This window comes from Dasypus novemcinctus, chromosome 24 (assembly GCF_030445035.2).
Source record: "Dasypus novemcinctus isolate mDasNov1 chromosome 24, mDasNov1.1.hap2, whole genome shotgun sequence".
NCBI classification, from domain to species: domain Eukaryota; kingdom Metazoa; phylum Chordata; class Mammalia; order Cingulata; family Dasypodidae; genus Dasypus; species Dasypus novemcinctus.
In genome coordinates, this window is record NC_080696.1 from 15,427,931 (window position 1) to 15,440,123 (window position 12,193).

Below are 12,193 nucleotides of genomic sequence, written 5' to 3' on the forward strand. Positions count from 1 at the left end.
CTCCCCCAGCTGTCCGCTCCCGTTGTCCATTAGCTGTGTGCTCCTCAGTGACCGCCCCCATCCCTATCAGGGGCACCCGGAATCTGTGTCTCCCCCCGTTGTGTCATCCCGCTGCTGTCAGCTCTCCATGTGTGCGGCGCCACCCCTGGGCAGGCTGCACTCCCTTTCGCCTTGGGTGGCTCTCCCCAGGGGGTACAGTCCTTGTGCGTGGGGCTCCCCTACTCGGGGGACACCCCTGCGTGGCAGGGCACTCCTTGCGCGCATCACAGCACTGCGCATGGGCCAGCTCCACACGGGTCAAGGAGGCCCGGGGTTTGAACCTTGGACCTCCCATGTGGTAGACGGTCGCCGTAACCACTGGGCCAAGCCGGCTTCCCTCTTTGTTCTAGTTATAGAGATCTTTATCAGTTGAAATCTTACCTGGAATTCCAGTCTGCAAAACGCGAGGGGGGCAGAGCTTCTCTCTGTGAAGTGGGGAGAGGAGGGCGGCGCTAGAAGTTAGGGGCCCTGGAAGCCGGGGTTCGCGTTTGGGTCCAGCCCCCAAGGAACCGCCTTGTACAGCGCTTGCGCACACAGCCGCCGTACCCGAGCTGCTCGCCGACGCGCGCGCGGCCGGGCAGGCCCCCTGACGCCCGTTCTGTGGGTGGGAAGCAGGGCTGGCAGAGACTGACCCCCGCCCTGCGCCCTGGTCAGGCTCATGGGGAGTGGCAGAGAGCTGAGTTCAAACCCAGGGTCCCTCCAGACTCCAGTCCTGGGCTTTATTTTTCTGCCCAAGCGGATTCTTTCCTAACGGCTTGGGAACAGACTTGGTTTCCGTAAACGGCAGAGGTTGGAATAGGCGGTCCCTCTGATGCCCCCAGCTCTGACCTGCTGTGGGGATAAGAGAGGGCTGCGGAGCCCCAGGGCGCAGCTCGAAATAGCCGCATCAGAGCGCGCTGGGACGGCTGCAAAGGTGAGCTGTCTTGTCAGAAAACATCCCTGCGGGAAAATAAACATTGAAGAGAGAGTTCAGGCTCAGCAAGGGCAAGGGAGGAGAACTGGTCCATCCAGCCTGAAAGCCAAAAATAAAAATCCATTTACTAAGGGTTGGTATTAAAACCATATATCAAATGAAGTCCTAGGTGCATCCGGGCTTGCTCATGAGGTCGCCTCGGCCTCATTTCCCACGCCTGGAATCGTATTCCGTCTGTCCCGGCAGAGAGGGCCATTTCTCAAGCAGAGCAGGAGGAAGTTTCGATAGAATTTCCTGAGTTAGGGGATGGCGATAGAGGCGGTGCAGCGCGGCGCCCCCGCCAGCAGCCTCGGCGCCGCTGGGGAACTGGTGAGAAATGCAAAAAATACCAGCCACCCCCCCCCGACCTCTGGGGTCAGAAGCTGCTGGGGGTGGGCCCCGCCTTCCGGATTCCACCAGGCGTCCGGGGACTCTGAGGCCGGTTCTGGGCGAGGTGCGCTTGCAGGAGCCTTCAGGTGGGGTCTGCCCGGTAGAACCAGGGCGAGCAGGAAGATGAGGTTGCTTCCGGGGCAGCTGTGCCCTGGGGGTGCACAGTCCCACCCCCCTCCCCGTCGTGACGCTCCCTGCCAGGTGTTGCTGATGTGTTTTCTTTTTTTCCCCAGTTCCTGTGTGTAAAGAAAGGAAAGAAATCAAAACGTATTGAGTGCTCATGAATGTGCCAGGCGCTTGGGTTAGGCACTTTTTTGATGAGTTATTTAATTGATCTTCATAAAAAAACCCAGAGAGAAGAAAAACATATCTCGGATTTCATACAGGGGGATATCTGGATTTGGTTAGAGAAACCCTTGAAGCCCTAAATGACTTTTTGACTAGAAGGGATTTCTATTGGTGGAATTGAGATTTTTTTTTTTAATTAAAGGGGAAGGCCAGGCTGCCACAGGCCCTACAAGGATAGCACTGCTGAAGGACCATCTGTCAGTAGTCAGAAAAATGAATGTATATTCGTATCACCAGACTCAGCAATTCCACTCTGAGCTGTAGTTTCCAAAGAAACATTCCCACAGGTCCATAAGGAAGCTGGAAGGTGGTCCTGCACCATTGCTGGGGGGGGGGGGGGGGGGAGCGGGTAGGTAGAGAGAATCTGGATGCCCCTCACCAGTGTTCACCGCTGCAAGCAAGACCTGGCAGTGCCCACAGCCACACAGACGGGTCTGACAAATATATATGTGCATGAAATAAATGAATAGCCAGATTGCATAAGATCTGGAAGCACAAAAATAACATCCATTTCACATGAGCCCATGCAAGCAAAAGGATGGACCCTGAAGCATATATATATTTTTAATTTTTATTTTTAAAGAAGCTTTAGATTACATAAACGTTATATAAAAAAATATAGGGGATTCCCTTATGCCCCACCGCTCCCCCTCCCACGTTTTCCCACATTAACAGCGTCCCTCATTAGTGTGGTGCATTTGTTTCAATGATGGACATGTATTGAAGCACTGCCACTAACTGTGGACTATAGTTTATATAATAGCTTACACTGTATCCAGTACAATGTCGTAGGGTATGACAACATAGTTCATGGCCTGTATCCATCATTGCAATGTCATGGAGGATAATTCCAATGTCCCGAAAATGTCCCCACGCTATACATATTCCTCCATTTCCCTCCCCTCAGAACCGCCATCACCAAGGCATTTGGATGCTTGTCTATGGGTAGAGAGAGGAAAATGAGAGTGGGGTCGTGGTGGCAAAGTGCACCAAACAATGTTAAAGAGGCAAGGATGGCTTTCTCCTAGACCATTGCAACGGGAGAGAGACCAGAAACAAAAGGTGGCAGGGTTCTTAAGGGCTGGGGTGGGCTACGGGGAAATGACTGGAGGGTGGCAGGGGGTTGATCAATGGGAGGGGTGAGTAGATTTATGAGCTTGTGATTTTGGGCCATTTAGCTCAGAATGCTTTCTTTTGCTGTGATGAGGCCACCTGGATCCCTGGATCCCGTAAGGAGTGGGGAAAAGGGAGAGGGAGATAAGGTGCTTTCTGGTTAGGTGCCAGGGTAATGCCAGGGCTGGGGTATGAGGGAGGTCAGGGGTCTGGAGTCAGGAAGAACCCCTGGATAATTTCATCTGGCTAAGGGAAACATTAAGACTGTCGGAATCGTGGGACGAAAGGGGGTTAGTAAAACAGGAGGGGGCTTGCCTTGACAATAAAGAGGGCGTGCCCTGAATTGAGGTATATTCACTGAGTCATCTGCAGCTAATGTAAGAAAAAAGAAGGATAGAAGGAAAGAAGGAAGGGAGGGAGGGGAAGAGGAATAAATAAAGCAAGCGAGAGACACACAGAAAGTAAACCATAAAGCAAATGACCTTGGCAGTCTCCCAGCATGTGCATCCCAAGCCTGGGACCGTTCCTAAGAGGCCATAGCATCCGTGAGCTCAGGCCCAGGTGAGCAGCACGTGGTTTTGCATAAAAATGAGCAATGGCTCCTGAAGACTTCATTGCTGAGTCTCTGCTTTAATGGCAATTAATTAAATGCCCCTTTCTCTTTTCGGTCTCGGGAGAGTCTTTAGGATTTGGGATCTTTGGACAAGAGCAGAATTCTCTTCTCTCCTGAAACATCTGCACCTGGGCCATATCATTCCCAGGCACCAGAAGGTACCTTAGAAGTGACTCATGCAACCCTTCATTTTATGAGAAGTGTTGGGGTGCCAAGAGGAAAAATAATGTGAGGGACGGAACTGGACCTAGAATGCATTTTTTAAAAAATTAGAGCTAAGTTGTAGGTTTATAGAAAAATAATCCATAAAATACAGAGTTCCTATTATTAACACATTGCAGTAGTGTGGTACATTTGTTACAATTCATGTAAGAATACTTTTATAATTGTACTAGTTAACTATAGTCCATCATTTACAATAGCGTTCATGGTATTGTACAGTTCTATGTTTTAAAAAAATTTCTATAAATTATTTTGCTACCATTATCAATAGCATCAATGTTGTGCTGTCATCACAACCATACGTTACCAAAACGTTATGATTAACTCAAATAGAAACTCTGTCCCCTGGTAACCTATATTCCAGATTCTGACTCTATAAGTTTGCTTATTCTAATTATTTCATATTAACGAGATTATAAAATATTTGTCCTTTTATATCTGGCTTACATTTCACTCAGCATGTCTTCAAGGTTCATCCATGTTGTCACATGTATCAGAACATCATTCCTTTTCACAGCTGAATAATATTCCATTGCCTTGCAAAGGCATCATACACACTGTATTTTATTTATCCTTTCAGCATTTGATGAACACTTGGGGAGAACATGATATCTTTGATTCCTAGTCTAGGGCCATTTCTGAACCCCCATCCTTAGAAACAAGGGCCCCAGGGCCCCTCCACCTGAGATCTGACTCTGAGTAGGGTCTGGGGAGAAGGCTCAGGATCCTGTATGTTCAAAAAGTTCCCCATTGATTCCAAAATAAGTCTGGGTTTGGAAACCACACACTCTAACCCTCAAATCTCTTTGCAAAGGGACTATAAAGGAAGAGGTTATAAGACTTTGGCCAGTTTGTTAAGAATATTTTCTATCAAATAGCTCGGGTATTTCTCTTGTGAGAGAAATCCACAGGATGCCTCAAACAGGTGGAAAGGTTGTTGGGGTTCATCTTAGGATAGTGCAAACCAACTGCCAAAGCCTCTTGCTCCTCCTTCCCTTCTCTTCCCCAGGGTGGGACAAGCCACACGGTGGAGATCAACCTGTGTTCGTTCTTTCCTTCATTTATTCCTTAGCTAAGTACTTATTGAGTCACTATTATAAAACATACTACATTGGGTACCAGAGAAGAGGTTAAGGGAAACGCGATGTGGAGTCATCCCTTAAAGCCATCTCAGGCCAGTTGGGGAGGGAAATGACGGTGACAAGGGCAGAGCTGGAGGAGGCGGGAGAATCTCCATCTGAGATTTGGGTTGGCAAAATAGCTTCAAGTGTGTGTCAGGTGATATTTATTTCATGCTAATGCATTATAATTAGACTCAATAATTTTCTAAACCAGCCCACAGACACACTGGCATGATGCCCAATTTTTAGTGCTTGGAAGTTTTTTCCACAGTTATTGCTCAACACTCCCCCTTTTTTCCTCCCAAAACCATGTATAACAATTTTACAGTGACATAAGGCATTTCTCAATCTTGAGAGTATGAAGTTATTATGGGTATTTGGAGACTCTTGATCACCTGGAGATGGTCAGAATAGATAAAATATATCAGCTTCTAGTTAGGTCTTCGGAGAGGGTCCTCATGGACTCTGGTGGACATCTATGGGATTGTCTGGCTTGACTTCCTCCCCTTTCTCCCCTCACAGCCAATAAGAGCCAGACATGTTATACAACAGGACTCTGTCCTTCTGCCCTCAGTCGATTGGTCTATGGATGGCACCTGACTGACGCTGGTCCAATCAGAACCCTTCTCCTTTGGGACCAAGAGAGGTGAGACAGGCTCGCTGTGAATTCTAAAGGTGAGTACTTGCTCTGGATCAGGAGCTGTCCTAGACCTGAGGCTACAGCATTGGATAAAACCAAGTGTCTTATTTCATGGTGAGCAGTTACAGTCTGGTGGGTGTAGGGAGATGGGCAATAAATAAACATATAAACAAATGAATATATAAATGTAAAATAGTGAAAGCCCAGAGTTGGCCAAAAGTCATCATAGTCATAATAATAACAGAAGTTATTATAACAATTGTAGTGAACATCTAATGAGTGTTTACTGTGTAAGGAGCACTGTGGTGAGTACTTTACATGTATTAACAAATTTTATCCTCACAGCCATCCAAGGAAGTGAGTCCTCTGGGTAATCCCATTTGGGGCAAAAGTTCTCATTTCAGTGAGAGGCAATGGTGAGAATTGTAAAGAGAAGCAGTAATGAGAATGTACTGCTGTTTCCATCGCCCAGCTGTGTTTTGTCCCTTCCAGCTGCTTAGGTTGTTCAGCTTTTCCTTGATTTCATGAGGTAAGAAATTTCCCTTTTCTCTTGAACTTTTACATACAGAATTTCTGTCACCTGCAACACAAAAGTACTAAGACACTATGAAAACTCAACAGCATTTACTGGTGGCCTCTGTGCATCTGGCAAGGATGGATGTTGAAATGACAAGGATGAGCTGACATAGCTCTAGGCCTTCGGGAGCTTGTGCAGAGTCCAGTAAAGACTGAGAGCAGAGCTAGGGACCTGAAATGAAAAGCTGCTGCACAGCTGACTCTACTTCTCCACCTCTTTTCCCTCCTCTGAGGCAGGTACCCCAAGCCTAGCATATCCTTTCTTTTGCATCTTTGGTCATCCGGTAAGTCCCATTACTAGGGTGTAGGTCTGGGAGAGCAGATACTCCATCTGTCCCAGTACCTGCTGTGCCCCCTAATATCACCATCTGCCTCATACATGATTATACATGTTTTAAAAATTAATCCACCAAAACACATCTGAGGGCTGATAATGGTTATCCATCAGTTTTTCCTTTGTATCTCAGCTTGACTTGCCCTCTGTATTTTCTTTTTATATTTTTTATTGTAGTAACATAAATTCAGCTCATCCTTTCCCATTTTGACCACTTTTGAGTGTAAAATTCAGTGGTATTGATTACATTCACAATATGTGGACCATCATCAGCATCCATTGCTCCAACTTCTTCATCATCTCGGTTAGAAACTCTGTACCCATTAAGCAATAAGTTCCCTTCACCTCCCCACCTCCAGTCCCTGGTAACCTGTAATCTACTCTGTCTCTATGAAATTTGCTTATTCTAGGTATTTTAAAAAAGCAAGATCATATAATATTTGTCTTTTTGTGTCTGTCTTATTTCACTCAACATGACATCTTCAAGGTTCATCCTCATTGTGAACATGTATCAGAACTTTATTCCTTTGTGCGACTGAATAATATTCTATTGTGTGAATAGACCACATTTTGTTTATCCATTCATCTGTTGATGGACACTTGGGTTGCTTCCACACTATGGCTATTGTAAATAATGCTGCTATAAACATTGGTATACAAACATATGTACAAGCCCCTGATTTCAGTGGGGGAGGGTATATATTATACCAGGAAGTGGGGTTGCCAGGTCATGAGGTAGTTCTATTTTCCACTTTTTGAAGAACTGACAAACTCATTTCCACAATGGCCGCACAATTTTACTATGTCACCAACAATGTATAAGGGTTCCAATTTCTCTCTATCTTCACCAACTCTTATTTTCTGTTGTTTTTTTTCTTTTTTAATAGTAGCCATCCCAGTGGTGTGAGGTTTTACATTCAAGAGGAAAAGTCTATTAAGTAGGTGTGGAGTGGGGGGCTGGGTGGATAGGGGTGATGAGAAATAAAGCTGCTAGTGAATGTTTTCTTCTTCCTCTGAAATTCTACCCAAATATCCAAGTATCTCTGAATAGGGGAAAGGGTGGATGAATAAATGTGCAAGGGGGAGCATATGGTCTAAGGACTGAGACCCTGGATTCTGGAGTCAGACTCTTTTGAAGAGCCAGTTTTCAGCTGTGTGACCTCAGGAGAGTCACTTCCGCATCCCACACTCCAACTTCTTCTACTTGGAAACTGTGATATTGATACTTCCCACAAAGCATTGTCATGAGACTTCAATGAGAAAATATACACAAAATGTTTAAATAGTGCCTGATACACAGAAAGCACTTAAATAAATGTTAGTCATCACTATTACTTTAAAAGTGAGTAAATATGAACATCTTTGTGCATCTCTCCAAAACATAACATTGTGTGAAAAAAGCATAAGCAAGTTGTAACAGGATACAGTATGATACAATTTATGTAAATTTTAAAGCACAAAGTAATTTGATATACTGCGTATACATATGTGTATTGCCTGTGTCATGCATGCATATATGTATATGTTAGAAAGCACAAAAGCATACACAGGAAATGTCTTTACTCTTTTCCAGATAGTAGTAACTTCTAGTGGTGGTGGTGTGTGTATGTATTGTGTGTGTGTTTGTGTGTGTGTGTGTATGTGAGGATGTATGCATGCCTGGAGGTGGTCTGCATGCTTAAATGTTTCATAATCTTTTTGAAAAATACATTATAAAACTTCCATTATTCATCATTGCTTTATTCATTTGTAGTCCACTTGGCTATCTGGGCTTTTTAAAATTAATTAATTAATTAATTTTAAATAACTTTATTTCACATTCAAAAAAACAAAACAACATAAAAATGCAGCTCAACAAGTTATGGAAGCTGACTCCTAAAAATTTCTTTCCAGGGAAGTGGACTTGACCCAATGGATAGGGCGTCCGTCTACCACTTGGGAGGTCCACGGTTCAAACCCCGGGCCTCCTTGACCTGTGTGCAGCTGGCCCATGCGCAGTGCTGATGCGCGCAAGGAGTGCCCTGCCACGCAGGTGTGTCTCCTGCGTTGGGGAGCCCCACATGCAAGGAGTGCGCCTCGTAAGGAGAGCCGCCCAGCACGAAAGAAAGTGCAGCCTGCCCAGGAATGGTGCCGCTCACACGGAGAGCTGACACAACAAGATGACGCAACAGAAAGAAACATAGATTCCTGGTGCCGCTGATAAGGATAGAAGCAGTCACAGAAGAATACACAGTGAATGGACACAGAGAGCAGACAACTGGGGATAGGGTGGGGGAGGAAGGGAGAGAAAAAAAAAATTTTTCTTTCCAGGTACTTTTAACATCTAATTCCAACTACCAAATCATTTGTTCTTCTAATGTTCAGAAAGATACACAGACGAACACAGATTAGTTAAATGGCATAGTCAAGATCTTCTTATTAATGAAAAAAAATGAGAAAAAAATGGTTAAACATAGTTATAGAATCAAACTGCTTATTATTTTATTTTTACTTTCAGCATTAATACAATACCAATTTTACTTTTGCTACAAAAACAATACAATATTGTTAACTACAGTCCATAAATTATAATTTTCCCATGCAGTGCCACACTCAACACCTTGTAGAACATTCCAATATTAATATTATCAACCACAATCCTCATCTACTGCCAAAATCATTGTTATACATTCCAATATTATCCTCCAGCTGTCTGTCAACTAACATTAATCTCCTTAGACTACTCATTTCAGCCATATTCATGCCCATAAATCAATAGTTTGTTACATTCATTATAATATGTTACCCTCAAGTCCAACCCGTACCACATATTTACATTTGACCTTATTAAACATTCTACACACATCTAGCATCGTCTCCCCCTTCTCATCCCACATTCCATCTCCCACCAAACTACACTTCCTAGTCCAAGTCCGTGAGTCTACTCATTGTATTTAGTTCATATCAGTAAGACCATACAGTATTTGTCCTTTCATGTCTGGCTTATTTCACTCAACATAATATTCTGGTTTTATGGATTTATATTACACATCCTTATGTAGTCTGCAGAAAGAGATATTTAGAGCAGACAGAGGTTGCTTAATCTCTCTTTCCTCAGCTATGAAATAGGAATGATAAATCATATTTTACCAGGTTGCAGTGAGAGATAAACACAGAACATGGCACTTGGTGAGCATATCAAATACCCAGGCTTATGACACCCAATTTATCCTTAAAGCTTATATGCGACGGACTTCAGAGAGGAGAAAGAAAGTAATAATCTCTTGCTGGGCTAAAAGATGATTTCTGCAGGTGTCAGAGCAGCCAGCAGTATCTCACTCCCCCAACTCACTAAGCACACTTAAAACACACCGAAAAGCAGCATCAAGCCAAGCCTTTCTGGTATAGTATGAAACCTAGCCCACCTTTGCCTGTGCTGTGATTCATGCACACGGTCAGGGGAGACAGAAAGGAGAGAGCTCTGCCCTCACACAGGGAGGGATGCCAAAGCTGGGTTAGGGACCAAAGTAGGATTTGGGGAAGGGGTCGGTAGCTCAGCACAGTGAAGGGAAGGAGAGATGCAGGGGAGAGAAGGTTGCAGGTAGAGGGGAAGGAGCTGCAGGAAGGACAGAGTGTAGGTGAGTTACCCCCAGGGGAGCAAGAAGGAGACAAGTAAGCTGAGCAGGGCCACCTAAGGTCTTGCTTTCTAAAGCTCCATAAAGCACCACGAGGGGAAATGGGGAGACCTCTGTGACTGCAAGCTGGGCTGCACAGAAAGTGTTCTTTTTGTAGAAAAATGTAGTCCATCTATTCATCAGGAACTAATGTAGCAAAGAAACCCTGAACACCATAAATGAATCCTCAGTAAGTGGGTCGTGTGCTCCCTGCACCCGGAGAAATCAAAGCTCACCCGTATTGCCCATTCTGCTGACGGCAATGCCTGTACTCTCTGATTCTTGTCGTCAATGGCCAAAGATGTTTATATATTTTTAAATAGTGAAGCTCTATGGTGCCATTTTGACTCATATTTTACCATTTCAAAAGGTATTTTTGTTACTGATATTTTTAGCCATGACGGAAAGGAGAGGGAATATTTGTAGTCTATAAATCAGGAGGCAACTTGAGAACGTTTGGAGAAGTGTGGGTTTGATATCAGATAGACCCAGGCACATCATTCATTCAGCTGATGTTTTTGGAGCACAGGCTTGGACTTGGACTATTTACATTATAGTGCAGGAAGAAAGAAAAGAATTTAGGAAGCGTTTAACAAGGTGGCTTAAGGCTGTGACGAGGGCTGGGAAGAAAATAAAGCAAGGTGATGGGGTCCAGAGTGGCTGGGAAAGGTGGTGTTGGAGATGGAATCACGTCTCCCACAGAAGTCATGTTCAGGTCCCAACCTCTGGCCCCGCAGGTGGGAACCCTTTTGTTACAGGATCTTTGAAGATGTTGCTAGGTAAGGTGTGCCCACACTGCCTTCCTCCAGCAGGGCGGAAGTCCTCACAAGCCGTGGAAATGGGGCAGGGTGGAGAGAAGCCGTGGGAGGGGCCCGAACCCTAAGTCAGTGGAACCAGAAGAGACCTGACCGGAAAACCAGGAAACTCAAGGATTCAAGTGCTTCCTACCCGGGAGGAAGCAGCCTTCTAGCCCTGGAAAGGGCAAGCCAGTGCCTTCCTGTGGTGTGGTGTCTGTCTTAGCAGCGGGTACCCCGGGGCAGGTGGGGAGCGCTGGAGTGGGTGGTGGGGGAAGCCTGGAGGCAGGTGGCGCCCCTCCCTGGGGGAAGGGGGCTGGGGCCCCTGCAGGGATGGGCCGGGGCTGGTTTGGGGGGCATGCCACCTGGCTGCCAGTGTCTCTTGGTTGGAGAAGAGAGTCTCAGGCCCACGGGGACGAAGAGGTTTCCCGGCTCTGCCACTTGATTTGGTCGGATCCCTCTTGCTGGCGCCTCCCGCCACCCTGATCTGCGTAGGAGGGGACTCGCAGGCCCACGGGACAGCGCAGCTTCCTGGCAGGGAGCTCGTGGCCGGGTAGCCTTTGTGCTGCCCAGTGGCCCTGGTGTCCCCCTCTCGGTGGAGGAGGCGTCTCAGACCCCATGGGGGAAGGAGAACCCTTCACATGTCCACCTTTTACCTCCCTTCTCCGTGTCCCCGGCTCGCCTGGACTCGTCGCCTGCCAGGATCCCCGTGCTACGAGGGGGCAGTGACGTGGGCGTCCTCCCACCGCGAGGTGGTGCTGCGCTCTGCTGGGTCCCGTGGGTGGCGGGAGGCGGGCGGTGTCGTCAGATCCCCTGCCGCTGTGTTGTGGCTCAGTCCTGGGGTCGCTGACCCCCACCTTCCTCTTCCACCTTTCCGAATCCTCCTTGGGCTGCCTCTTGTGTTATTTCCAGGGTGCACGGTGGGGAGGAGCCGGGAGACCCGACACCAAGCCCGCTCATTTGAACCGGAAGTCCTTTGACCTCATTCTTTTAAAATATTGTTGAGTATCCATCACAAATGCTGTTTGTCTAATGCATATGTGTGAGTCTGTCTGTACGCATTTACACATAAAGCAGACAGAGGTAGCTATGCACACAATTCATTTAGTCATTTCCCTATTATAGGCCTTTTTACTAACCAATCTGCGGTCAACATACTTGTATGTGTCTTATTAAGTACACAGTTAAGTGGAACTGCTTGGTCAAAAATGTGCACATTTAAAAACTTAACATGTAATGTCCGCAATGACTGCTAATTTATCCTTCTCCCAGCAATGCTTTCCCAAATTCTCATCAGTACTTGGTGTTATCAAACTTTTAAAATTTTGCCTATCTGATGGGTTAAAATGCTTCTTTTAGTTGCTTTCATTTGCATTTGTTTTCTAATTTCTAATGAGT